The 25,616-nt window shown below is 42.4% G+C and overlaps 2 long non-coding RNA genes across 4 annotated transcripts; one reads left to right on the top strand and one right to left on the bottom strand.

The window, feature by feature from the left end:
• The first annotated feature begins 134 nt into the window (after nucleotides 1-134).
• LOC139814768 (uncharacterized) lies at nucleotides 135-9,629 on the top strand. Its single transcript, XR_011732582.1, has 2 exons — nucleotides 135-734; nucleotides 5,023-9,629. It is a non-coding gene; the product is annotated as an uncharacterized lncRNA (long non-coding RNA).
• A 12,036-nt stretch (nucleotides 9,630-21,665) lies between these two features.
• On the bottom strand, nucleotides 21,666-25,594 carry LOC139814769 (uncharacterized). Of its 3 annotated transcripts, XR_011732585.1 has the most exons (4): nucleotides 25,490-25,594; nucleotides 24,136-25,139; nucleotides 23,524-24,063; nucleotides 21,666-23,131 (listed from the first exon to the last, which is right to left on the bottom strand). It is a non-coding gene; the product is annotated as an uncharacterized lncRNA (long non-coding RNA). The 3 variants fall into 3 exon arrangements; XR_011732583.1 differs by having other exon boundaries at nucleotides 23,524-25,139; XR_011732584.1 differs by having other exon boundaries at nucleotides 23,546-25,139.
• Nucleotides 25,595-25,616: the final 22 nt, after the last annotated feature.

The following is a 25,616-nucleotide window of genomic DNA, read 5'->3' as shown; positions in this document are numbered from 1 at the left end:
AGTCTGCCTTCCCGCATGCGGAGATCCCTGCCGCACGATTTTGGCGTGCCCCCACCCCTAAGCGCGTTCCCTACACATCGTATACACCATCTCCCTTCGGTTGGCGTTGCCCCCTGCTCTCCCCTGCCGCTCCTCTCTCGCCGTCTCCGTTCCTCATTCTTTTCTCTCCCCGTTCTCGCTCTCGCTCACTCCTTCGGCCGGCGCGAGCGGAGTCGACCAGGCAGTTGCCTTGCCTCCGGGCAACGTTGCCCCTGACGAGGCTTCTCGGCCAGGACCAGCGCGGCATAGCGTGTATCTGGGTGGAGCCATGCCGGCGATGGCGTGGCGGTGGCCCGTCGCGCTCGCCGACCGTCGACGGTGGGGATAAACCGCAATTGTGCCGCGCGGCGCGGCATCGCGCAACTCCGCGCGGCGCCCCGAAGAAGGCTTCGGCGGCCTCGCCACCGATCGCTGTTGCCGGACGGGGGCGGCGCTTGCCGTGGGCGGTGTTCCGTGCCCCGTTCGGAACGGAGAACCCCGACGACGCCATTGTTTTCGGCGCGCGACGCGGAAGGCACGGCGCGCGTGCGAGATCCACGCCGACGCCCGGCGTCGCGACGCCACTCTCGCACGCAACGCCGTCGCCGACGCCGTCGTCGTCGTCGTTCGCCCGTCGTCGTTCAACGAGACTCGTCTCTTTCCCTGTCTCTGCCCGCCGCCGAGCTGCTCCCCGCGGATCTTTTCACGTCGCCGAGGTAAGTTTGTCACTGTGTGCACGCGTGAGTGTGTGAAAAAAATGCAAAATTGCGACACTGGTTGAGTCTCGCGTGGATTTTCTCTCTTTCCGCGCCTTCAATTCAGTAGTCCTTCTCTACTTTTCTTCCGTCAGAATAATTCTTCATAACGCGATAGTAACGTGAAACATAATTGTTCAAGTTTTTTAATAAGAACTAGAGAGCGCTAATTAGACCCCAAAGTATCCTTGTAATTCATTAATCAGTCCTAATTAAAACATATTGATCGGCATATAGTTTACTGTATCGTAGTTTACTCCAGTCCTTATTGAATGTCGTTTATTATATCTAATAAAAATGTATTCTTTTGCTGGTTCTCTAATTGTGCATCATTCTCTACTCACTCTACTGCGAGTTATTAAATCAATGATTAATTGTTACTGGCCTTTTTAGTTAAGATTTACGTGTGAAATCAGTTTTTCTATCTTCATAGTGTCAATCTTCGTCCCTTCACTTCTTTGGCATTATAAGATAATGGGATAGGTTTTAATTTATTGATTACGCGTAATTTTCTTTGCGAACTTCCATGCGTAGTAGTTCGCACGGCGGACGAGAACGGTCCGACACGGATGGACGATAGAGTTTGACATCCCGACGTCGCTTTCACACACAGTGTCCATCACGACCGTCGTAATCCACCTTTCGATTTATCTGCCTTCGACAACCCATCAATTTTATTTTATTTGATTTTTTTCCTCGAGTCCGTCTGCATGCGCAATCGCATATACATGCGCGAGCAGCGTGTCGGTACATTTTGTCCAACCCTTCTTTGTCGCAACCCCTTTTCTCGAATCCCCCCCCCTGCCTTTATTTTATCTTTCACGTTTTCTCGGCCCACCACACATGAGCGCGGGTTGACATAAGAGGGACGCCACGGGATTCCGCTAAAAGAGCCCACTCTAATGAGAGATAATGGCGGCCGCGAGTAAAAACCGGCGTTTGCTCTTTCTTTGAGAATTAGCGAGCGTTTTATAAAGCGATTACTTCGCATACAAGGCAAGTCGCACGAAACGGCGTATTAACGTGGAATTAGAGCGAATGTATTTTCGAAATATGTATATATCTGACAAATGACGTTTGCTGATGGTTGCTGACGCTAAAAAAGATGGTGTTTCCTTTATAACTTATTTAGTGGTGTTTATTGTGCAATTTACAGTACTGTAAGAATTATAGTTTGCAGTTGAAACATTTGTAAAAGATAAAGTTGCAGGAATTAAAAGGATCATATGGAAGAAATGCTTCGCTCTGATTATGTTTATATATAAAAATGAAGCACATATATTAAGATAAATAGAATCCTTTTTAACGGTCCAGTTTTGATAAATGGAATTTATCAAATTAAACCCATTTTTTGGCGCAGAACGATTTTTATAAAGGATTAAAAGAGAAACATCTTTATGAAATCCGTAATTCGTCGTTAAGGGAATTGACACAAGTGCTAAGTAATCGAGAGGCCAACCCCTTCGCTTAAAATAAATAGCGTAAGAGAGTCGAGATTCCTTTGCCCGGCCGGATGGAACAGGTGGGTCCAATTAAGCGCCAATTACCTGCGTACCTAGCCTCTTTCTCGCTGGTGCCGGCAATCGGCGCGATTAACGACGCGCTCGGGGGAAATAACGCGGCAAAAAAAAAACGCAATAGATACAATGTGAGCCGTCGAGAAAGTTGCGCGGATGCATCCAGCCGACGCGGATGCGTAAATTATTTCGATCATTCGTCGCAGCGTATGAAGTCCGTCGAAAAACTCGTCGGCTACCAATTATTTTTATATTCGAAAAGCGCATATATGCCTGTCAATTATTCGCACCAATCATAACTTCGCGTTAGCGGTATTGTGCGATGAGAAATTGATTTTACAATACGATTTGTTCCACGCTGTTCCCTGCCATTAGTATAATGTGCGAGTGAAAAATAGAAAACTGTGTCGGCTTGACATAATTGTCGTAATAACAGAATTAGAAATCATACAAATAATTTTTTCTTTTGATGCGAATTGTTTTCTATACCCTACTTAAAAAAAAAAGACTCGAAATATATCTTCGTGGATTTCTTCTTTTTCCGCATAATGACATGGCGAGAATAAAACTTGAAGTCTATTCATTTGTAAAACCGGCTAGACTTCAGTGTATTGTATTGTATCAAAAGTAATGAATGTTCGATTAAAGCGAACATTCGCGTGACTTCATCGCGAGTATGTACACAAGGAGTGTCAAGAGGGATCTAAGTATCCACAAAGTACAAATGATCTCTCGCTATTGACACTAAATAATGTGCATTCGATCGATACACAATTAATCGGCCAGACGTGCTTAGAAGACGAAAATCGACGAACACGTCGACGCGCGCACGGATTGTTTGACGAAAATTTGATGAGACTTGTGAATGGTCTTCGGAACATTCGAAAGGGAGAGGATTATAATTAACAGAGGATGATAATAGAGTCAATTTGGCGAAAAGTTACGAAATGGAAGTGCAGGAATTGAAATAAGCGGACGATTGACAGATTGTCAGATTAGCGAAAGAAATGAGATCATTAGAGAAAAGAAAAATGACCAAACTCTCCGGCGAGGAAGATTATTTTCTTATTCGTTGGTCAATCTTGCCTCCTCGCGCGTCTGTTTTTATTTTGAAACTGGCGCAAGCCAAATCCCGAAGACTCAAGTTGCGAAGATTCTTAGCTTTGCTACCGCCGAATTAGCTTATCCGCTTGTACCAATATTTTGCTTAAATTCGTTATACTTGAAAACTTGATTCGCACCGTTTACAAGATAAATACATTACGTTTCAGCGGGAAGCGGGATTTCTCGGAGATATCTCTTCGACGCTGATACACGCTCTCTTCCGAGCCGCCTCGCGGAGTTTCAGAAACGGTGCCGCATTCGGCGAGTGAATGCGGCGAGCGAACGAGAGCCGTCAGGATAATAACGTCTTTATGCGCTACAGCCTCCGCGCTAATATTGCCCTCCAGCTAGGCAGCGCTCTCGGCTGATAGCCGTGAAACACGCGGCAGCAAGTTGCTGTCCAAGTTCGGTAGCGCGTCTTTCGACACGGCCTTCGTGTACCTTTCGGCTTTAGCCGACGCGTACAATTGGATTTATCAAGTCGGCGTCGAAACGCGACGAATCCCATATGCCGCGCTTGTCCGCGATACGTTGACATTTCGGATTAATTATCTCGGTGCAGAACTAAATTAATCAATAGCTACATAGGTTTTCTTATTGGAACATCGTACCGCTTACTCGCCATATCTCTTTCGCATTATCGATTTTTCGCAGTATCGTTCGCAAACTTGTATTACGCTTCGCTTATAGTTCGACCTATTATTGTATCGAATATTCCGCAAAACAACCCGACGCTTAGCGGTATTTTTAATCGAACCGATTTCATGCGCAACGGTGTTATTCGAACGTTTAACACGAATAGAATACTATCGGGGCCGCATTGTTGGCAGCATTTTCATCCGAAGCATTTGCAATTCCTCTTTATTGCCTTTCGGCTTATCCGGATTGCGCCTCGCGCATTTACGAGTTGTATTTCATCCTGATAATCGCCATTAAGTTAACGAACTGCAATACGGGCATTTGAACGCATGGAACACGCGGATTAACGTACATTAATAAAATTATCCGTGTGAACAATGGATTATGCGCTCGCGGGCTTTAAATGTCTCGTTCCGCGACAAAAAGAGACCGGCGCAATGTGATTATCGGAACAAAAAAAAATAACGCGGGACAAAGATACGCCGCGGAGAATAATAATTACAATTTGCGAGTAATTGATTTAGCCATGTACGTATAATAACAACGGGGAGGGTAGCAATCGAGCGATTTGCTATATATAAATGCGATATCGGCTTCTGCTGCACTCATCATTTAAAAAAAAAAATGTATATATATTGGAGATATATAAACTACAATACATGTAAATTGCACATATTCAGCAACATTTCCTCTAAAACGGAAGCGAATAAGCAGGGCATTTGAATATCCCAGCAGTATCCAATTGGCTATTCGTGTCCCACATGTGCACGAGAAGGAGTATAAAGCGCGTCTCGATATATCGGCACTCTTTAAAGGGCCAAACTTTGTCGAAACATAGTTACCCTCGCGAAACTTGCGCCGTAACGTATCGGATTACTCCTCGCATTTGCCCTTTTCTGCGAGCTGCGCCTCGCTACGCGGAAGCGCGTCCGGGGGCGCCCGTATCCCGTAAACGGCGTTAGGTGAATTTTATTATTCTCTGATTTCAGGCTTCGGCGCCCGGCGACGAAGGACGACGCGGGCGCGGCAGCAAGTGCATCTCTTTTGCGGCGAATGCGTTGCCCGACATCGCGGTGTAATCAGACACCGGTACGAGGGGGATGGGAGCGCGGGAGGGAGAGACGCAGAGACTGAGAGACGTAAACGTAATTGGAAACATCCGAGAGGGAGATTCGCCACACGCTTCTGATCCGCGCCGCGCGCGGTTTGCCTGTTTCCATTCTCCCTTCGGGCCGTTCGCTGCAACGTAACGCAAGCGCCATATCTCCGCTTTTTCTCGCGTCCTATCTGCTAACTTTCGCGTCTCTCGGCCGGACAACGGACAATTCACGGGAATGTATCATTTCCCTGGGAAAAATATTATCTCACGATGCTATCGACTATTAAAAAGAAAGATCCTCGATTATGAAAATCCTAATAAATGCTGGAAAATCGCGTTCGACATTATCGCCGGTTAAAAACGATCGCAATTAATTAGTGCTAAAAGCGAGACACGGAATACGCGCTATAATTACGCGGTTTTCCGGTTATTATTAATGTGTTTATCTTTTTTATGCGACTTCAAAGATATTTTATATTTACGCGAGAGACATCATCTTACGAAACGTGGCTGCGGAGAGAAAAGCGCGCTTTCTTTGTGACGACGTTTACAATTACGTACGTGCGGCTTTGTAAATGGCAGGGCGCGCGCGCCACGCATGATTAAGCAGAGCCCGGCGATAATGCGCTGCGTGCGGCTCTCCGGCGTAAAGAAGGTGTAAATACCTCCCGATGATTCCTCGTAGGATCGAAGCGGATCGCGCAAAGGGAGCCGACACGGAGGCGGCTCCTTTCTCGTCGATAGTTTCAATGGAGAGTTTTTCTCATAGAGCCAGTCGCCCCCCTACTCTACCTCTCTCTTTCTCTCTCTCTTTTGCTCTCGCTCTTTTCTGCCGTTCCCCTTCGTGCCGATGTACGCGTGTACACGGAGAACGATAAAAAAGACGAGATCTCAAAAGGTACGCGGAGCACCGCCTCTGATGAATGCCGCAACCAGTTGGCCACCATGTTTTCCCTCCGCCGGTGTATGTACGCCCTACTCTCCGAAACATCCCCTGTGCCGCGTCCCTCCGTGTGCCGACTTTCCAACCCCTCGCAAAACCGCGATTGAACCCTTGTACATCCAGCGCGTATACTGCGTACTGCGGCGTCCAGAGGTGATTTTACGTGCGCTTTGTGAGCGGCGGGATCGCGGGATGGGTAACTTTTACAGTTATCGAGCAACGCTACAGAAAATGTACACTGACAAATTGGATTGCCGTCAATGATTTTAAAGCGGGGACGAAAGATCAGCAGCGTGCATCGTGAAAAGCTGCATTTGTATATGTGATATATAACGTGATTGATAAAAATTAAAATTTTTCAATAGAAGAAAGAAGATAGAAATTGATTATCGTCCGAAAAAAGAGAAAAAGAAGAAAAATGAAAATCGAAAAGTATTATTTTAAATAAAGTAATGCTTTGAATGATAATGCTTGAAATGAAAATGATCCTGACAATAAGATAACAATCATTATTCTTCAAGTGATGACTTCGATCACAAAATAACAATATTATATCATCGCGTTTAATTGAAACAAAAAATTCTGTCTGCGAAAAAAAGCGCTCTTCGATTCCATTGGTTCATAATACGTCGTGGTGAATCCGGCGCGTACACGTAGAAGAAGGCAAGAAGGATGAAAGAAGAGAAGCAGAAGACGAAGGAAGAAAAAAAAAGGATAACGCGGGCAGAGCAAGAAAGAGAAAGCTGGCCGATAAACAAACTGCCAAGGATCGCGGCACTTTAATCTTCCTTTGAAGGCATCGGCCGCTCTTTGCGGCATTGAATGAAAAGAGAACAGGAGCGGGAGAGGGGTCCCGAACCCACCCCATATCTCTCCCTCTTCCGCGCATTCTACCCCGCGACTCATTATGGCAACATGCGGTAAGTATGCTCGTGCTTAAGTCTCGGCGTACCCTTCGGGCGAGGGTTGCCCCAAACAGCATCGGTATTAGTTACATGTATATAGAGCGCCGGTCGCAAAAAGTGGTGGTCGAGGGCCCCGGTACGCGACGGAGGTACCGCGTTACGGCACTGTCGAAAACCGTCGGCGGCCGGGGACAGGGTGGAGGGTGGAGAAGAGAGAGCATCCCTTATTTCGCGGCGGCTCGTTGCACGGATCGGCGCATCCGAATAGTCTCTCCACTCCCTTGATCCGGGGGTTCCAGGTGGTTCCTTTGCCCCCCTCCCGCCTTCCGGACATACTCTTAAAAATTAGGTATCGTGGATATACCAAAGCCGATGGTACGCGTTTCACAGCTGCAACGGGATAGAAACGGCCAGCAAGCCGCGCGTGTCTCCACCTTTGTCCTTCTTTTGCTTTAGTCATTGTATTCATTGTATTTTCTTAATTCTGGCAGTTTAGCTATGAATCTAAAGCGTAGAAATGTATAATGTTCAACTCGATTCAATATATATCTAAAATGACTTTTCATAAAAACACAATCTAAAGGAATTAATGAATAGTAAATTATTTACATTACGTAATTATAGCTTATAGAAACTTTAAAAAGATATTTAAAAAGTATCTCATAAAATATCAAGCAGTTCATAAAAAGAATCGCATAAACCCGAAGTCGGATTATATTTTCGTTTATTACTGACTTTACAAAAACGAAACATAAACGAGAGAGCTTTCGCAAGCTCAGCCTTTTGCAGTTGGAATATGTTGACGAAAGCCCATAACTTTTTCTGCAGAACTTTCGTCGAAACTTGCAGTTCTGCAACTCGAAATAAATCTTTGTACATCTCAATATCTTTATAACCGAATAATTCCTGCGGAAAAATACTTGTTCGTGAAACATTTCTACTAAACAAACTGAATTGTAAACCGAACGGGGTCCGCATTTAGCCACACAAATGTAGGATGCGTGTGAATTCCATTCTGTCGGTCTCGCTACTTCGAGTAACAATTTAGCGCTTAAGTTCTCAGAGAGGGCGATCAGGTAAGGGAAGAAGGAGAGCCGCAGAGCAGCGTGGTACCAGGACCCGAAGATAATCCCGACGGTGATGGCGACCGGTGCCGACGTGATGGGACTTACCCCACCCCTCGCGCGGAGTGCCAACCCCTCGAGTAAGAGGCAACGATACCGCCGAGGTCTGAAAGGCCGCTGCGAATAACGCGCTTACGCGCGATCATCCGACCGCGAGTCTCGATGCCCGTGACAGATCGTGCCGCGGCCGGCGTCCTTGTGAATATCGCGGGGACTAAAGCCCGTACTAAAGAGCGAAAAGGGGCGGAGGGAGGGCACTAAGTCTTTCGTGGATGGCCGGGCGCGCGCACACCGCCGGCGCGACAATACGGTGTAGATTACTTTTCAGAATGGGCGGCGTGACGTAAACACGCTCCGGCGGTTTTTTCTTCGCGAACAATGCTGTGTTTGCCGACACAATTTGTCTCGGATTTAGGTGCATCGGCAGAAATGCGTGCGCCTATATAGATGCCTAGATGTTGAGCGATGCGCATCAAGCTTCGAAAATCTGCACTCACGGTCGCTTATATTGGCGAACGTTAAACTGTTTCCTGACGCATTGTTGAAATAAATAACGCGTAAAAATAATTCGCATTTTGTTGATTACCCATTGTTGTTGATTAAAGAATTCAACGAACTAGATAACATCCGCAATTATTTTTTGCTGATGTGGAATATATAAAAAATTATCTGGCTGTTGTGTATAATGTATATTTTTTAATTCTTTTTAGTTTCATCGTTTCTAGGTACTGAGCTATATTCTAAGAGGCTATAGCATAGCCTCTTAGAAATGCAGCCGTAGTTGAGCCGGTTTGGTAGCTGAGAGAGCTCATTATACTATGAGTAATATTACCTCACGCGGTATAATATTAACGCGGGCGTCTCAAGAACTTGGAAAAGGGTCGAGCAACGCGTCGCGATCGAGATTGATTTGATCTACCGCCGACAGGGTGGCAGGCGAAATGATATGCCCTGAATATTGGGGTCTGATGAAGGCTTCTCAAATGTCGTGTTGGACTTGGACAGCGAGCAACCAGAAAGGAAGAAAAAGAGGGAAAAGGAAACAAAGAAGGTAGAGAGAGAGAGAGAGAGAGAGAGAAAGATAGAGACTTGATTGAAATAGAATAGGAGACTAAGCGAGAAGGACGCATTCCTAGACGGCTTACCGGGATAGACACACCGCGTCGGCCGTCGCACGTTTTCTCATATCCAAAGGTAGCGGATTTGTTTCTTCTTCTTATCCGATCTCTTGGAGCAAGAGCTCCTTGCTTGCAGATTGCGACCCTGCCGTACAAAGGCACTCCGAAGACGCAACGTCTCTAGTGTCATCTTCGAAGAACTCGGAATTCTGTGATACTGTTGCTTCTTTCTTTCCAATGAACTTGCCAGGCAGCTAAAATATAACTTTATACAAAAAATGAATCGATCAACAATAATCCTTGTATACTTTTTATATTCTTACGTTAAATACTCCTAGCATGATGAATATCTTATTGTTATTTGTAGAAATGTGCAATACCAATAAAAATCTCATTTTTGAGACACAGGTAATTCTTTATGATTTATGCGTAAGAAATAACGATCCCGAATGTTCATTGTCGAATCATTATCTCTTTTATTGTCCGTTAAAATGATCGGAGTGACGCGCCTATAAAACATAACACTTATCCGAATTCTTAACGTTAAGTGGGTGAGTACGCCGATATTTATGGAGTACTGATTACATCGTATAATAGCAAGTCGAATCACTGGGCGCGCTCCCCCAATGCATAGATCTCCCTCTTCCATTATAGGGAGCCAGCCGAGTGTGAAGTATTATCATACAAATATAATCCTCCCTCGACTCCGTCCGGAGAGAAATAATATTTGTCTCGATCGTACGACCAATTATCTCAACTTGTGCGATATGCCAACGCGCATATATGCATACATAGGGTGTACCCGTATTCTTCCTCCTTCGTTACGATTCTCGATATGTACAGGCGAATAAACATCTTTGTTCCTTTATACGCACAGATGTATTCAGCCTCTGTGCTCTTATTAAGGATCCTAATTTTATTACAGTGTATATGCGTGTTTTATACAAAATGTTAAGATCGAAGTGGATTACGTCTTTTCGAAATAAATAGTAGAGAATACTTTTGCAATATAAAGTTTGAAATTTTTATTAAAATTTCGAATATTATTTTTAAAGAAAGAGAGAGCATCAGTATGTATATTTTTTTACATATTTTATTTATAAAAAAAGGTATTAATTTGAATTCACAATAGGAAACAGATATATTTTGTGATATTGGTCCGATTATAAAACTGTGTGCAAAATTCTATATTAGATTTATTTATTCCCTATGTTTTCCACATGATGAAGATAAACGATAACCAAATAAAGGATGACTTGAAAGTAGAAAGAATCTCACAGAGCGCACACACTTGATCGGAGTGTATGACTGACGACAACAGTGCGGCCGTTTGTACTTTCCAACCCTCCGCGAAACAGTTGGACTTCTGATCGGTCATTACGGGATCGTGACGTTTGTAATACATGCTACGAAATCAATCCGACAACGATTCGCCTTTTCCGTAACTCCACGATTGATGAAGCCGCTCGTGAGAATCTTCCGTATCAATCTCTGTGCGGTCGTCCCGCTTATCGAGCCGCGACCCTTTAATCTCACTAGATTTTGGATAGTAACGAATGTCCGAGGCAGAATCGATGACCCCGGGATTTCTTCCTTCGTAGACATCTGTCTCGGGATTTGTTTTCGTAACGGAATCTCAGCTTAATATCCCTCCCGTAATTTCCTCCATCAGCTATTGTTATCGTAAAATAATACTTCCAAGTAAAATTAAAATAATTGACCTGAAAGGTTTAGAATGTTATTTTTTTTTTATTTCAATTGGCAAATGTTGTAAAGTTCCTATAAAAATGAAATATTATACAATTTGATATTGTAATGTTGAGGAATAATTTATCTTTCAATTATTTTAGCTAAAAATTTTATTTTTTTTATATGGAAAAATAGCATCGCAATAAATACAAATCTGAATTTTATCTGAATTTTATTGAAATGACGCGATGTCAGGCTGTTATTATATTATATAATATCTAAACACAAAGCATCTCGTTCGATTTGTTCACCGCCGCAGTAAGTTGGCGCAGTTTCATCCACATTATAATCATTGTGTGGCAGCGACTAATATAGTAGCATTCAAATTAGATGCCTCGTTTCCTCCTGCGGGGGCTTCTCTCCCGCCGTGACAGATATATCGAGAATTAACATCATCGAAAATGGAAAAAAGAGCGTGGGATATGGTAGCAGGAGGCAAGGACCTCGTTCCCGACTCTCGGCATCGGGCAAAGCATTCCTCATGTCAGAGCATCGCTGTGCATCTAATCCTCGGCGCGGAGGGAGTCGGACGAGGTCAGCGGGGCGCTTCGACGAGAGGCTACTGGTTTCTTGGCCCCGCGCTTCTCGTATGCATCCTCTCTATCCGGACCGTTTGTCCGTGCCCTCGTCAAACTCGGGAGCTCGTGCGCTCGTCCACGGGACGACGTCTCAGCGTGAACTCCATGTCCGTCTTCAACGTCCGCACGAATTTCAGCGGTGACTTCGCGGGTCGTAGGGAGAGCGCGGAGAGCGACGGAGAGAAAGAGAGGATCTACTTTTTTTTCTGACATCACGATAAAAGGTATTAGCTGGATGTGGAATGAGACAGGTCATTTTAAGACCTAAATTGGTATAGAGAAAACCGACCCTGCACAGTTAGCCAATAGTATCATTCGGTTCAAAGGTATTAAATTGTAATATAAGTCAAGGAAAATTTAATCTTTTGTTTTTTAATCACTTTTAATGCAAATTTTTGAAGGAAAAGAAGAGCTGAAGACGATCGAAATGCATGAACATAAAGTTAAACTTTCAAACGACCTATCTCACTGAAACATTCGTAGGTATAGGTCTCGATTCCGCGAATGGTGGCGAGATCGATTCCTATATCCATGAATGATATCGCGCGAGTCGATGCGGGCAAAGTCCGCGAAAACATTACCTCGAAGGTCTCCCGACAAGATATCGGCAAGCGAGATCGTACGCGAGTCCTTTTTATAGTCGCATTCACCGAACACGACAACGAGATCGCTCAGTCCGGTGACAGGGGTGCTGCGTCCGGCCGCGCTCCGGCGTATGACGCGACGTATGCGAGGGAATACGACGACGGAATGGACGAAGAAGCGGGAGGCAGAGGGAGAGGAGGACACACGTTCGAGAGGCAGAAAGGGAAAAGACGGACACGGGAGTAGCGGTGGACAAACGGACCACCCCGCCTGCGAGCGATCATGTCTCGATCACGTAAACTAGCCGCCCCCTCATCCATCATGCCTTCGTCATGCGCTATCACGTGTTCGTTCACCGCCGGTCCCCGCCGGGGCTTCTCTTGTCTACTAGGTCTTTTTTTTCTGCCGCGTCTTCTTTCTCGCGACGTCGCAAATTGGTGCTGGAGAACGCGCGGAACTGGTTGCACCAACCACTATTCGCAGACATACAACTTTTGTGGAACGAAGCGTATATTTATCACCTGCTCCTGGACGCCTAGGAAGATTTATACGCAAAATTATTTCTGGTTCTTCCACACACAGTGAAGTGAAGAAGCAAGTTCTTTGTTGGCTGTATTAAATATATTTAATAATCGCATTTTATAATATTTGAAAATATAAATAATCCATATAAATAATGTTTAGATAAAGAATTGAAAAATATCACGGGAAATCACCATTTTTTTTAGTAGGAAAAAATTGATACGCTCTTCTGTTATTTCGCAATCGAATTTTACAAATTAAGGCCGCGAGCACCGACGTTTGATTAGAAATTGTAATGATACGGTTAACGCGCCTTATTCAGATTGTACGATTTCATAATTCTATGTTGTATGCCCGAAGCGGTCTTTCATGCCGCGGATAGCAGCGGTCCGGCGTCCTCTGCTGGACAGTGGATCGCTAATTGCTGATTGATCGTTTCTGAATAACGCAATTAACCGAGCGAGAAGCCTGTGCGATTGCACGAGAATATCAGGCGGATTGCGAAAAGGGTGCTTTAAGCCGACGACTCGAGACAGGAGGCTGCCGCAATAGCCGGCAATAATCAATTCCTATGCATAATCCTTATACGTATATGTCGATAGTTTCGTCACTTTCACACTTATGCAGGATATCTGTAAATCCATCGTTGGAATTGCGTTACGAATAATCGATACCCATAAAAAAATTAACGACAAAACCTTTGAAATCGATGGCGATAAAAGGAGTAAACTTATCGAGTTTCATACATGTTTAATGAATAAACAAATACATATATATATTATTTATATAAGAGATTATATTCACAAAACTATTATATATTTAGATTAAATGCACATTATATGATATATATGAGAATTCAAGATCTCTAACGCCCGAATGTTGGAATATTCGGAAATGAATCGGGACTCTCGATAGAGCGCTCTCAGCTGGGGGCGTGAGAGGGTGAGAAACGAAGGGCAGAAAATGAATAAAAGAGGTTCCGGCGGCACGTGCGAGGGCTACCGACCGCAAAAGAGGCGGCTTATATTATTATAACGTGTGCAGGTGGGCGAGACCGTCTATTGGTGGCGCTAACGAGGGATCGGTAATTATTACCCACGACTTAACTCCTAGCTGCTCGTGCAAAGACCTTTTATTGTGGCGACTCACCCTTCTTCGTACGAATTGATCTGGCACGCGGGGGTTTCCTAACACGCCCACGACTATCAATTTAATAACCATTATGACAACCGACCACAAATTGCACTGCTTGATTGTCATGATTCTTACGCTTAAGATTCAAATTTTTAAAAATTATTCGAAAGAATTGAATAAATGTGACATATTTTATTTAAATACACATTTAAATTTTTTCATGAAATATTTTAATCATGTTTCATATTTTCATTCTTTGTTAGGTCTGCAACATGCCTTTTAGTTTTATTTTAACTATTTATTTTCACATTTATTGAGAAGAGTATGTATGTTATACAGTCGATATTTGTTTCACTTTCTACGTTGTTTATATCGCTTACACACAATTATGATAGTATATTATACGACTTCGAGATTTGATGGAGTTGTTGACCCTTGTTAGTGTACCCGCGTGCTACAACGATTATACACTTTCAGCGCATTAGTGTGAAAGCACATTTATCCGTCCGGTCAAGGTAGACGATCCATCATCGTGTCAACGGACCATTATAATGTACGAAACATTTCGTATGTTCTCGTATCTCGAATTCCCTTAAATTCGGCTACAAAACGACGGATAATATCCATGAAACGTAGAAAAATATCTATGCATCAAGTAAGAGAGTTCATAAAAATTAAATAAATGAATACATTGTAATGGATCATTTCTTCTTAACATGATAATATTAATTTTTTATAAGAGAAGATACACAGATATACTGAACTGGATATTATACTGAATATCACATCAGAACTACTTTAGAGCATGTGGAGCATATATAGACCAATAAGTATGTATAAATCAAAGAGATTGTTATTAATTCTATCGATTTTATTAAAATACTTTAGAAAGAGAAAACACATAAACAATGCGACAGAATGACCTGATATACAATTCGGTAAAAATCTTGCGATACTTATTATTTATATGATATTAATTAAGTATGATAGTCAATATGAAAGTTTAATTAAGATGCATGTGTTCTATACTTAATGATAAGTATCGCAAGATTTTTACCGAATTGTATATCAGGTCATTCTGTCGCATCGTTCTGTATTGTATATCAGGTCATGTTTTGTATACATATACAATATACAAACGCCTAGAAGATTTTCATACTTTAGAAAGAACCGAGCCAAAAGCGAACAAGGTTATTATTTCTTCAGACTTCTTTAGAACCTTTAAATTGAGGTGATAATCCTTTCTGTATAATGAATCCCTTTTCCGATAAACTTAATATAGCGGTTGGTTTTATAGAACCATTTTAACCATAATTTTCGGAAGCGCTTTTCAGATATGTAGGTACCGACAACGAATTGAAAGGGAACCGAAGCTAATATTACAATGCAGGTACACCCTTCAGTCTCGTTATTAGCCGAGATTTGGATATTTGGATACGCATAATCCTCTTTTTTTCTACCTAAGTCTAATCCACCTGACTGAAAAATAATATTATGTGTCTTGTGGCTGTCGAATCTTCCTCAAAGCTTGCTATCTGATTTTGAAAAATTTCACCACGTCAGATAATCTACGACAACAAAAGCCGTTTGATTTCCTCTTGTTGGTGGGAAATGTCGGTCCGCTAAAATTACCACGATGCTACCTAGGGCTAAACTTAGGGCGAAACACAGTGTGTTTCTACCGCAACTTGTATATGCAATGTTCCGACAAAAGGATCCAGCAAACAAAGCTATATGTGAACAATTGTCTCGGTGTTGTGTTTTAAAGTTCTGTCCGCGATTTTTTGCTTCGCAGACTACATCGAAGTAGAAAAGAGCTACTTGATCAAGAGGTATCGGTTTCTGAAAAGAGAAAAAGAGACAAGCGCAGAATATAAGTTAAAGCATAATCTCGTTGAAGTTTCTAGCGTAAGTTGTCACAAATCTTGAAATTACAGAAGATATGTAACGGATGTCGGTGAACGTTGTCGCCGTACGAGCATAATGCCGGTCTTTGACGCGATAAGAATCGCGAAGAGGGATCTCCGACGAACGTGGATTAAAGAATACACGCGGCGGGACACGAGAGTACGGGAAATTTAGAAATAAACGAAAGAGAGAGAAAGAGAGAGTGTGTGCCGGTATGCGCCGTGGCGGCCTATCGCGCACTTTCACGTTTCCCGCTCTCTCGTGCTTCGTTATTGAAATGAATGCCCGATACATACGCGGCGCGGTGGTGGGTTCCGCCGAGACGTCGGTTGAGACGAGAAGCGAGATAAACGAGGGCGGACGCGGGGGAGACGCGAAGAAAGAGAGAGAACCAAGCTTCGCGGATCGGAGAATGAAAGAGAGAGAGAGAGAGAGAGAGGGTGCCGGTCTTCTGAAAGATGTCGGTCGCTTTGATGTTCGCCGACCGTCATCTTGCGCGTTACCTCACCGCGGCTGCGAGAACGAACGAATGGCAATGCACCCTCCCGACCTGCAGACGTGTGTGGGAGCGCGCGCGTACGCAATCGAGACGCACACGTACACATATGTGCCATCGCACGAAGATCGTACGCGGAGGGTGGAGTTGCATGCCGCGGCACCCCTAGCTCTATCGTACTCGACTGCTCGCATCGATACTCGTCACGATAACGCGGACCCCCCTTGAAAACACCCCCTCTAGCCCGCGCCCTTCGACCTCCCGCCGGCGATACAGTTTGCAAACAGCGTAAAAATGCCACTCGATTATTCTCCCCCGCGATACGAATCGCTGTCGGCCGGAGGCGGCAAAGTCGATTGGCAATAGAAAAGGTGATGAAGCGGGATGAACGTTCTTGGTTGATGCTTAGTCGATGAACGCCGGTGAGACGAGATAGAGCCTGTGTGCTCCGGAGACTTCTTTAACGAGCAGTAGAGATAGCTTGATTTAAATTTTTCACGATGAGATCATACACATAAGAAAGAAGAAAATGAGAAAAATGATATTGATCTAATAAAATAACCAAATCTATTGAAAGCATAGTGATACGATAAATTAAACGTTAAATTCTGTGAACGTGCGTAGGTGCCGTGCAACCGACTGCAACATATATACTCACAACATGGAAGATATTAAAATCAAACGTATAATATTGTTTCCCTCGCGAGCGATATGGCACAGTTAATTGCACCGACCGGCCAGCGATCGAGTCGGGCGAAGAAATCACTATGTCGCAAGAGATCCATCGGTCGCGATATCACGATGACCGGTCCGGATCGGCGCTCCAACATCAATACTCATTAATGTTTATCACATCGGCGATCGGATCGCGCGGTGGACAAAGATTTCACTGGGGCCGACCCACGAGCGGTAACCATAACGAATGACCCGCCGGTGAGCGTGCAGGTCTCTACTTACTGGATGTGTCCGGGCCGAAAAACCCCCGGACTGGCGTCCACGAGCCGGCTATTGCCCCTGAAAGATCAACGGACATGACAATGATCTGGCTCAAGGTGGCTCGTTGCACCCGGCAGCTCTCGCAGGGAAACTCAGCAGGTTACCTTGCCTTAAGTCTTTTCAGAAGCTCCCTGATGGTTAGCTTCTCGTCCCTTAAGAAAAGAAATAACAAATAATTAGAGGCTTTAAGTTTTTGGTGAACTGCAAAAAGGAAGAAAAAAATATTTGAGGCTTAAAATTCGGTTATCGTGGACACCATAGGCATAAGCTTCGTAATCGATAATAATCTTTCTTCTTTCTTGTTACACAATCAACGAGCGAACCGTTAAAAATTATTTACAACAATGTTCTCTGATATTAATAAATTAATTAACAGCAAAATTTCAAATAAACAAACTTTTTCAATAAAATTTCTTGCTTATCCTTGAGTAAGACAAGTAAGTTTAACCCTAGCCACACTCCGGTCTAGTGGACCGCTAAATGTTTTTCTATAGTTTTCACATAATAACATAATTTTTTAGTTTCCTTATAAGTTCAATTTAAATTCAAATTATTTTTTTGACCTTATATTATCATAAATACCTCATTCAAAGTCTACATTTCCAATTTCTACAGTACAAGTTTAAAAATATTAATTAGAATGAAAATAATAATCCGACAAAGTTGAGCGGTCTCACGGACCGGAGTGTGGCGAATAAAGGACTCGAAAATAACTGTGACTAGCTAGGGTTAAGATAATCTGTATAAGATATTTCTTCACATATAAATATACAACAAGTGATTGACCTTTCGGAAGTTAAAACGCGAATGTATCAAAATAAATAGACACAACGTGCATTTCTATGGAACCTAAGAGAGTATATCTTCTTTTGAGAAATGAAGTGCTCATCGATACAGACTTGACAAATGCTCTTTTTGTCAAGCAGCAGTATAGGTTCGAGTTTACAATTATCGATTGTCGTTTATTGGGCACAAAATGAAAAGATCTATGCGGTCGTCCCACAGGACTGCGTCCTCTCCGAACTGTCCGGCTGAATGCTATAAAGGTACTTTTTCAGAAACCTTACCTATTCGTCACCATCGAGAAATTGCCCCCAATAAAGAGGTACGACATCTCTATGAACTGATTCACCTGTAACACTCACGAAATTATTGTACTATATAATAATGTCAAATTCGGTCGGACGGTAGCGATTTCATTGAATCCCTTTTTCGTTGAATTTCGCCCGAAAATGTGAAAATCGCATAGTCAGGGTGAATCATCTCCGCACTTTTGAAAAGGTCTCCATGAATGAGCATACGGCGTTATAATACTTCTCGCAAGGATATTTTCCGACGGTTTCGTGATCTCCGGCATCTCCGCACAGAATTACGCACTCTCGAGACGGACAATTCTTCCAGGTCCTTTCGCCAATGCTTACACGCACGCTTGCGACGAGCGAGTGGGCTATTTGCCGAACGAACACGTGAATATTTCGGTCATGATAGAAAGTGGCATCCGCGGAACGATTGATCATAGCAGACTGCAATTTATTGCAGCATGATCATCGAGATGGTTCTTTATGTTCTTACGAGAGTGGAAATATGTACCTAATATCTAAAGTAGAAATTAATCACACAAAATATAATTTAATCTTCTCTTTCTTTTACAATTGTTAAAGCAATTTTAATATTCTTTAAGACGAAGAAATAGAGATAAGCACGAAAATCTTACGTTGGCTCTCGGAGAGCTCTTTGACATTTGAATTTTAATCTTCTGAGCAATCAGAGCCATTATATTCGGTTTGTATTTTAATATTGTTTGCCGATTTAATAATAATATTGCCGATGCTGGTCAGATATTATTCATAATTGTCAGTAATAATATGAAACGTTTCCTAAAACGTTGCGGAAAGTAACAAAGTTTATCCTTCAAAGCAGCTTACGCACGCCGATGCTAACAATGTACCGATTGTCCCCAAGCTTCGTACCGATGTAATCAGGGAATAGGGGAGGCTGCAACTAATTGTAATCGCGTAACGGACCCGCACAGAATGGCGAGAGGCGTCACAAAGAATTGATTCTGCCAATTGTAATCTTGTAGGGAAATTCGGCGCGGTATCTCATCATCCGGATTGTGCCCCTCAAATACGAAATGTATGAAACGTATGTTTCTGTCTCACCAAACAAACTGAATAAACCAGAATACATATTTGTTGACGCAATACATTTTTTCTCTATTTTTTCTTTTTTTCTTTCCCTCTCTTTCTCTCCCTCTCTCTTGTGCTAGCATTTCATATTAATACGAAAGTTTCCATGGAAAAAATGCTGCCATTTATTTTTGCAAGAGCGAGAAGAAATTTTTAGAAATGCATCTAAACAACGTTTGCGTGAAAAATTAAGAATAATTAGATAATATAATTTTTTTTTTCAAATACAGTGTTAAAAATGTATTTATTGCTAAAATATTAATATTAGCCGTGCTGATCCCAAAATTTTGACGTTTTCGGCACGAAATTCCTCCACGTTGTATGTCTGCGCATAGCATTGCTGGATGAGCGGAATCAAAGGCAGCGATGAGTTCGTACAAGTGGCCAACATCGTCCGTATCAAAAGGCATCGGCTTCCCTTTCACCAGCGCACAAAACGAGCGGCCGGCGGCGGCCGCCACGCCGCGCCGCGCCGCCGTCGACGATGCGAGAGGAGAGGCTGCCGGGCGGTCGTCGCGTAATCAATCAGTATCGTGGGAGCACCAAAGCCCCGCGTTGATGCTCTCGCATGGCACCCGCAAAAAAAACTATAAGCGCCTATCATCGCGCGCGATTTACGAATATTCGTTAATGCCGTCTCCAGAGTCTGTAAATCTCGCGCAATATTTCTTCTGCGAGAAGAAATCCTCCCTATTGTGTCACCAACTATTCCTGTAGCATTTCATAGAAAGTATTTCAACTCCTGTAGTTTTTCAATAGAAAGTTTGTCTCGTTATTTCCACACTTTTGTGTACTGCTGCAGATTTTACATTTCTTTTTTATATTTTTATATTTATTTTAATTTTTCACACGATCATACTAAATATTGAAAAGAATTGACGACAAGCAGCGACAATACACGGATTTTGTTTTCGATATGAACGCATGCAGAAAGCTGAAACGGGCAAAGCAATATGTTACACACCGAAGTCGTTTTCTCCGCCTGATACCCATCATAGTTTTCAGAAGTAGTTGCTACTGCTAAGTTTGCTCTCCTGGCGATCTCTATAACGCAACAGCAGTACGCCCACACTCTCACCGTACAACGTAACGCAATGCAAGCCGGTTGCGCCACTGACGAGTGTATTGTGCAGCCGTGGTGAGTAAACGAGTCACGCTGCGTCACGCTTCGGCCCGCCGCGCTGCCGCCGCCGCCGCTGCCGCCGTACCGTCACCGTCACGCGGCGGCAGTAGCCCTTCTTCTCCTGTGCAAACACCCCCCGTCACGTCATGCGTACACGGGGTGAATTGCGTTACGTCGCCTCCGGTTTGCATCGCGGGGCCCGCACTTGCGCCGGCTAATAACGATCACCAGGGACGCGGTGAGCATAATGAGGTTGACAAGTCGTCGACGATGATGATGGACTGCGCCGCGATAAAAGCGAGGGGGTTGAAAACAGTCGTGGCCCGTCGTGGCCCTCGCCGCCAAGGAGATTCGACACGGCCAGCTGGAGCGGCGCGCTGTTCCGCCTTCGTTTTCTTTCGCTGTATTTCCGGGGGATAAGTCTTCCGATCGTACATGGGCGTTCGCCACGGGGGGCAATAACACATTGTAACATTTTAAATGCATTAAGCATTTATTCCGTTCTATTCTACGTTTACGTATGGGATACGTTTAGATATCGGGACAAAAGTAAAATTTTTTTCTAATTTCTTATAAATTAAATTATTTTTTAAAAAACAATAACACGTTTGCAAGAATGAGCATATATATTAACGTTCAAGAACAACTTTATTTACTTCTACGTTATTAAATTTAGTATATTTTTATTGAATTACGCTTAATATTGTATCTGCCAATAAATATTTTGAATAATGCTAGATAGTTCAATTTTTACTTAACTGTTAGGATTTTCTGTAACACTACGCGAAAGAAACACGTACAGACGCCTATGCTCGCGTTGCGTTGATGATGAGCGTATAGAGTCGATCATCGTGCATATACATGTTTTATATGGATGACTTTCGTGTTTCACATTGGGCACACCGTGAACCCTCCTCGTCGAACTCAAGTGGCCAAGCCGCGAGAATCTCTTTATTATGCGAAAGCTGAATTTTTATTCATGAGGGTTGGCCACGGTCGTACGGTTTTGGGGATGGAGACATTTCGGAGATTGATCTTCAAGCACATTTTGCACACTCCATTTCTACCGCAATAAATATTAGTTATAATTTAGAATACACGCAAATCAATCTTATAAATTTTGAAACAAACATTTATTTCAAAATCTTACATTAGGATAAGCGATAATACATTTTCTGTAAATATCAAACGTGGACAACATGAATACTGATATTTACTACATGTGGTGCATGGAGATGAAATATATGTACGACTCAGCAGATAACTGTTCGAGATGAGAACAGGTTCTCGGTATCTCCAGCTCTTAACCGCTCGCTGATAAAGAAAGAATCTCTAACTCCGAATATGTGGCAAGATCACAGAAGAAGATGCAACTGGAGAATATAGATAGTTGCCGATAAATGAAATCTTCAATCATAGTTAATTTTTTCATAATTAAGTTTAAAAATATAAAAGTTTTGGAAACTTAAGAAGAAAATTTTATTATTTTTACTTTCTGCCTCTCTGAATTATAAATATTTCTATTGTTTAACACTCGGAATAAATTTGTTACACTGAAGAGAAAGCAAAATATGTTAGATAAATTTTTATGTAGCGCCACGCAAGTTCTTACACGGCATTGTGGAAAAGGGGCCACAGGCTAACATAGTGTAAGGATATACGAAACGTTACTTTATCTTGAAATTGATTATTCTGTTATTTGATGATATTTTGATATTTATTCGAGAACACCATTTAGACGTGATGTTGATACCATTATATACCTCGGAAAACACGCCTAATCGAACACGGACTTTCGATTTATTACGAAATGACTTCTGTTTGTAATAACAGCACGCCGTCATGAATATATCGAAGGAGCTATGGACTAGCACATAATGTGGTCAGATACTACACTTATGATAACACCCGTTTTCAAGGCTGCATATACTTACACAATCTCGACCGTGTAACCGGTTCCATTAGGTTCCTCCATAATCTAGTAAATTGGTGCACTTGGCTGCACACCATAATATTCTTATGGAATTAGCAATCTCCTAATCTAAATTATTAAATTTTATGAGGATTGATTAAATTAAATATTTAATATTTAAAATGGCTAATTTATCAATTATATCTTATATTGTCTTAATGAATTGCTTTATACCGTTTTAATTATTAATAAAGCGTAATTGCTTTATAGGCAATATATTAACAATTCTTGCTGCAATTATCTAAAAATTAAACATCTTAGCTTCAAGGAATTTATTTTCTCACTATAATACGTGAGAAACAGATACTTAAATAGGTTGGTAATAGCCGCTAATTATGTTGAAGAGGTTTTCTGTGAAGGCAAAGTCTTCGAAAATTATTACCCGAGGGATACAATTACACAATTTTATCGGTCCCGTGCGCTTCTCAGGTTGCTTAGGATGTAAAGATACGCCGCGAAGAAAAGAATTTCACGCAGAATGCGCTCTTCCCGTCCAGTCCGTTATACACGACCTCTTCACGCTCATTTTCTCGCCATTGTGCCCGGTAATTACCGCATCATTTTGCAGCGGTTGCAGCTGCGAAATCTTGCGCGCACTTATCTCGCGCGGACGCAAGAAAGCCGAGTGGTAGTTTATTGCGGGTTTAACGCAGCATCCTTAAAAGTAGAAAAATATAAAATCCGAAAAAGATTAAGATAGAACATCATAATTTAATCTACTAAAATCTTAATTATTCACCATCTTAATGTATTTTTAACATTTAATTTACAATATCTTTGCAACTAACATATAAAAAATCGGGCAAATTGAAACTAACTTGGAATTAAATGTGTAATTAAACCTAATTGGTTCGATCATCTATATTGATAAAAATAATTAAAAGTTTTTTAATTGCTTACAACTCTGTTTACTATTAATGACAAATAAATCATTATAAAATCATTAATGAAATTATTTTCTTTGATAGAAAAGTCAGTTCAAATTTAGTACAAAATTCTAATGATATAAGATATTTTATAAGAAAAAAAGGGTGATGAACTCTGCTCACATTATTACAGGGCCTTACGTACGTCTTGTCCAGGATCTTGAGTAAGGTATGCACATTCAGTAACGTGTACATGTTCACGTGTACACTTGATATCCGTGGCTGGTCTGACCTTCATCCTTGCCTGGTCATTTCTCTCCTAATGGCCACCGAACGTCTTGAGCTGGTAATCCAGCCGGTCTACGTGTCGAGAACCTCTCTCAGAGACGTAAGAAAGGTGTAAAGGACCGCTGGGGAACAAGGAACGACACGCTGCGGTAGACGCGGCTTTTGCGGTTCGGCTTGTGTGTAAGACAGAAAATAGCGGCGACCGCAATCTCAGTTGAAGATCATGCGCGGCATTAAGGACAGAGGTTGCGTGTTAAATTATTAACTCCGGAGATACCAATTCCTTTCTTGTTGGTCACATATATTTCTCTTCCTGGGATGGAAAATGCGGGTTTGTTTTTAAGACGCAATACGTATGTCATATTTATCGCAACCGGTTCGTCCGCGCCTAGATGAGTTTAATTAAGTTTTTTTTATATTAATGTGTGACACTTCCTGTAACATGAAGTAATGTTAAGAAGACTGCTTAGATTAAACTACCATCGCAATATAATTATATATGATTACCTATGCTATCCGTTATTTGCGAGTGAAACGAACCTAGACTGAATTTGTAGAACGCTTTAGTGATACGCTTTAGTAAGAGCGTCCTTAAGACTGGATCATCCCGTGGTGGTACGAAATGAAACATTGACACAGTTGCGCGTCCTGGCAAGGTACCTTGACGTGGGTTAAATTTAAATGCCTTTCACCGACGGCACTCGCGATCATGTAACACCTCACGTAACGCGTAATAACCGGACCCGGAATCGCTCCGGTGAAGACGGTCGTAAAAAATCATCTCGCTCTTTTGGTAAACAAACTTTTAAAATACCCTTCCGCCCGATCATGCTAGCGAAGGTGCTAGGGAGAAAAGACAATTGAATCTATTTGCTGGCGAATGAACGTGAGAACGGAAACGGACGCTAGAGGTGGCGCAAATTAAGCTTTATTGTTAAGGAACGGCAGGAAGAGGCATTATCGTAAGAAGGAAGTTAGCGGGTAATGAAACGGCGCAAACCAGTCCGAAAATTACGAAACGGTTTACCATTATCGAGCCTTTTGCGAAATGTCCGTTGAATCCGAGCGAAACGATTATTATTACGCGCGCTATCTATTATAACTCATGCCGCGTTAAAGAATTAATTAGTTCAGGATTACAGATAACTGAATATTCGTGTGCAATTAGTGGAGCGGATAATCAATACGTTCTACTTATTGGTCTTATTTTGCTATAGATTTTTCTATATCTTTTCTTCGTTACATTTTTCCATCTTCCCTATACAATTTTTCATTTCACGAGAAAATTATTATTTCATTGTAACACTGCTTCACATTCATGGACCGGCAAGCCGGGGCATTTAAGCGCAGTCTTTCCAGATGAAGATAACAGACAGCCGAGTTATACTTAAGCGAAAATGGAAAATGACATGTAAATCAGATCCAAGAACGGCGCCTTCGCTCGCATACATGCACCGGGATATAATTGACATCGCTCTCCTATTTGCTCAGCGAAGGCCGTCCGAAATGGTCTACGCACAAAGAGATTGGAATAAGACATTATGAAACATATTCCAACGTATATTCTCGCATAGTGTTAGTGAATTATAGAATATTACTAATTCCTTTTGATGAAAGATATAGTAAAGATATACAAGTGATAAGAAAATTCCCAAATAAATGAATATTCAAAAAATGATACCCTTTATAATACGCCATTATCCTCTCAGTAATTATTCGCGTATATTTGTATATTTGTATATATAAATATACAAATTGTTAAAAATTATCAGTATCAACCAAATCTTGGAAGATAATCGCGGTCGGCGGGGAAGATGATCCGGGAGACTGCGGAGGTCCGCAGAAAAAGCGAGGGCCTTACCTGATTTGTCACCCACAGCGAAACAAAATATACCGCCCCTCTCTTGCCGATCGCGCGTGACTACACACGTGCACACATTTAACGTACACGCACGTATCCTACATGTGTATCCAGTGCAATAAGCCCT

Source organism: Temnothorax longispinosus, chromosome 6, assembly GCF_030848805.1.
Source record: "Temnothorax longispinosus isolate EJ_2023e chromosome 6, Tlon_JGU_v1, whole genome shotgun sequence".
NCBI classification, from domain to species: Eukaryota; Metazoa; Arthropoda; class Insecta; order Hymenoptera; family Formicidae; genus Temnothorax; species Temnothorax longispinosus.
Note: the sequence above shows the minus strand (reverse complement) of the source record. Positions and strands in the feature narration are given on the sequence as shown.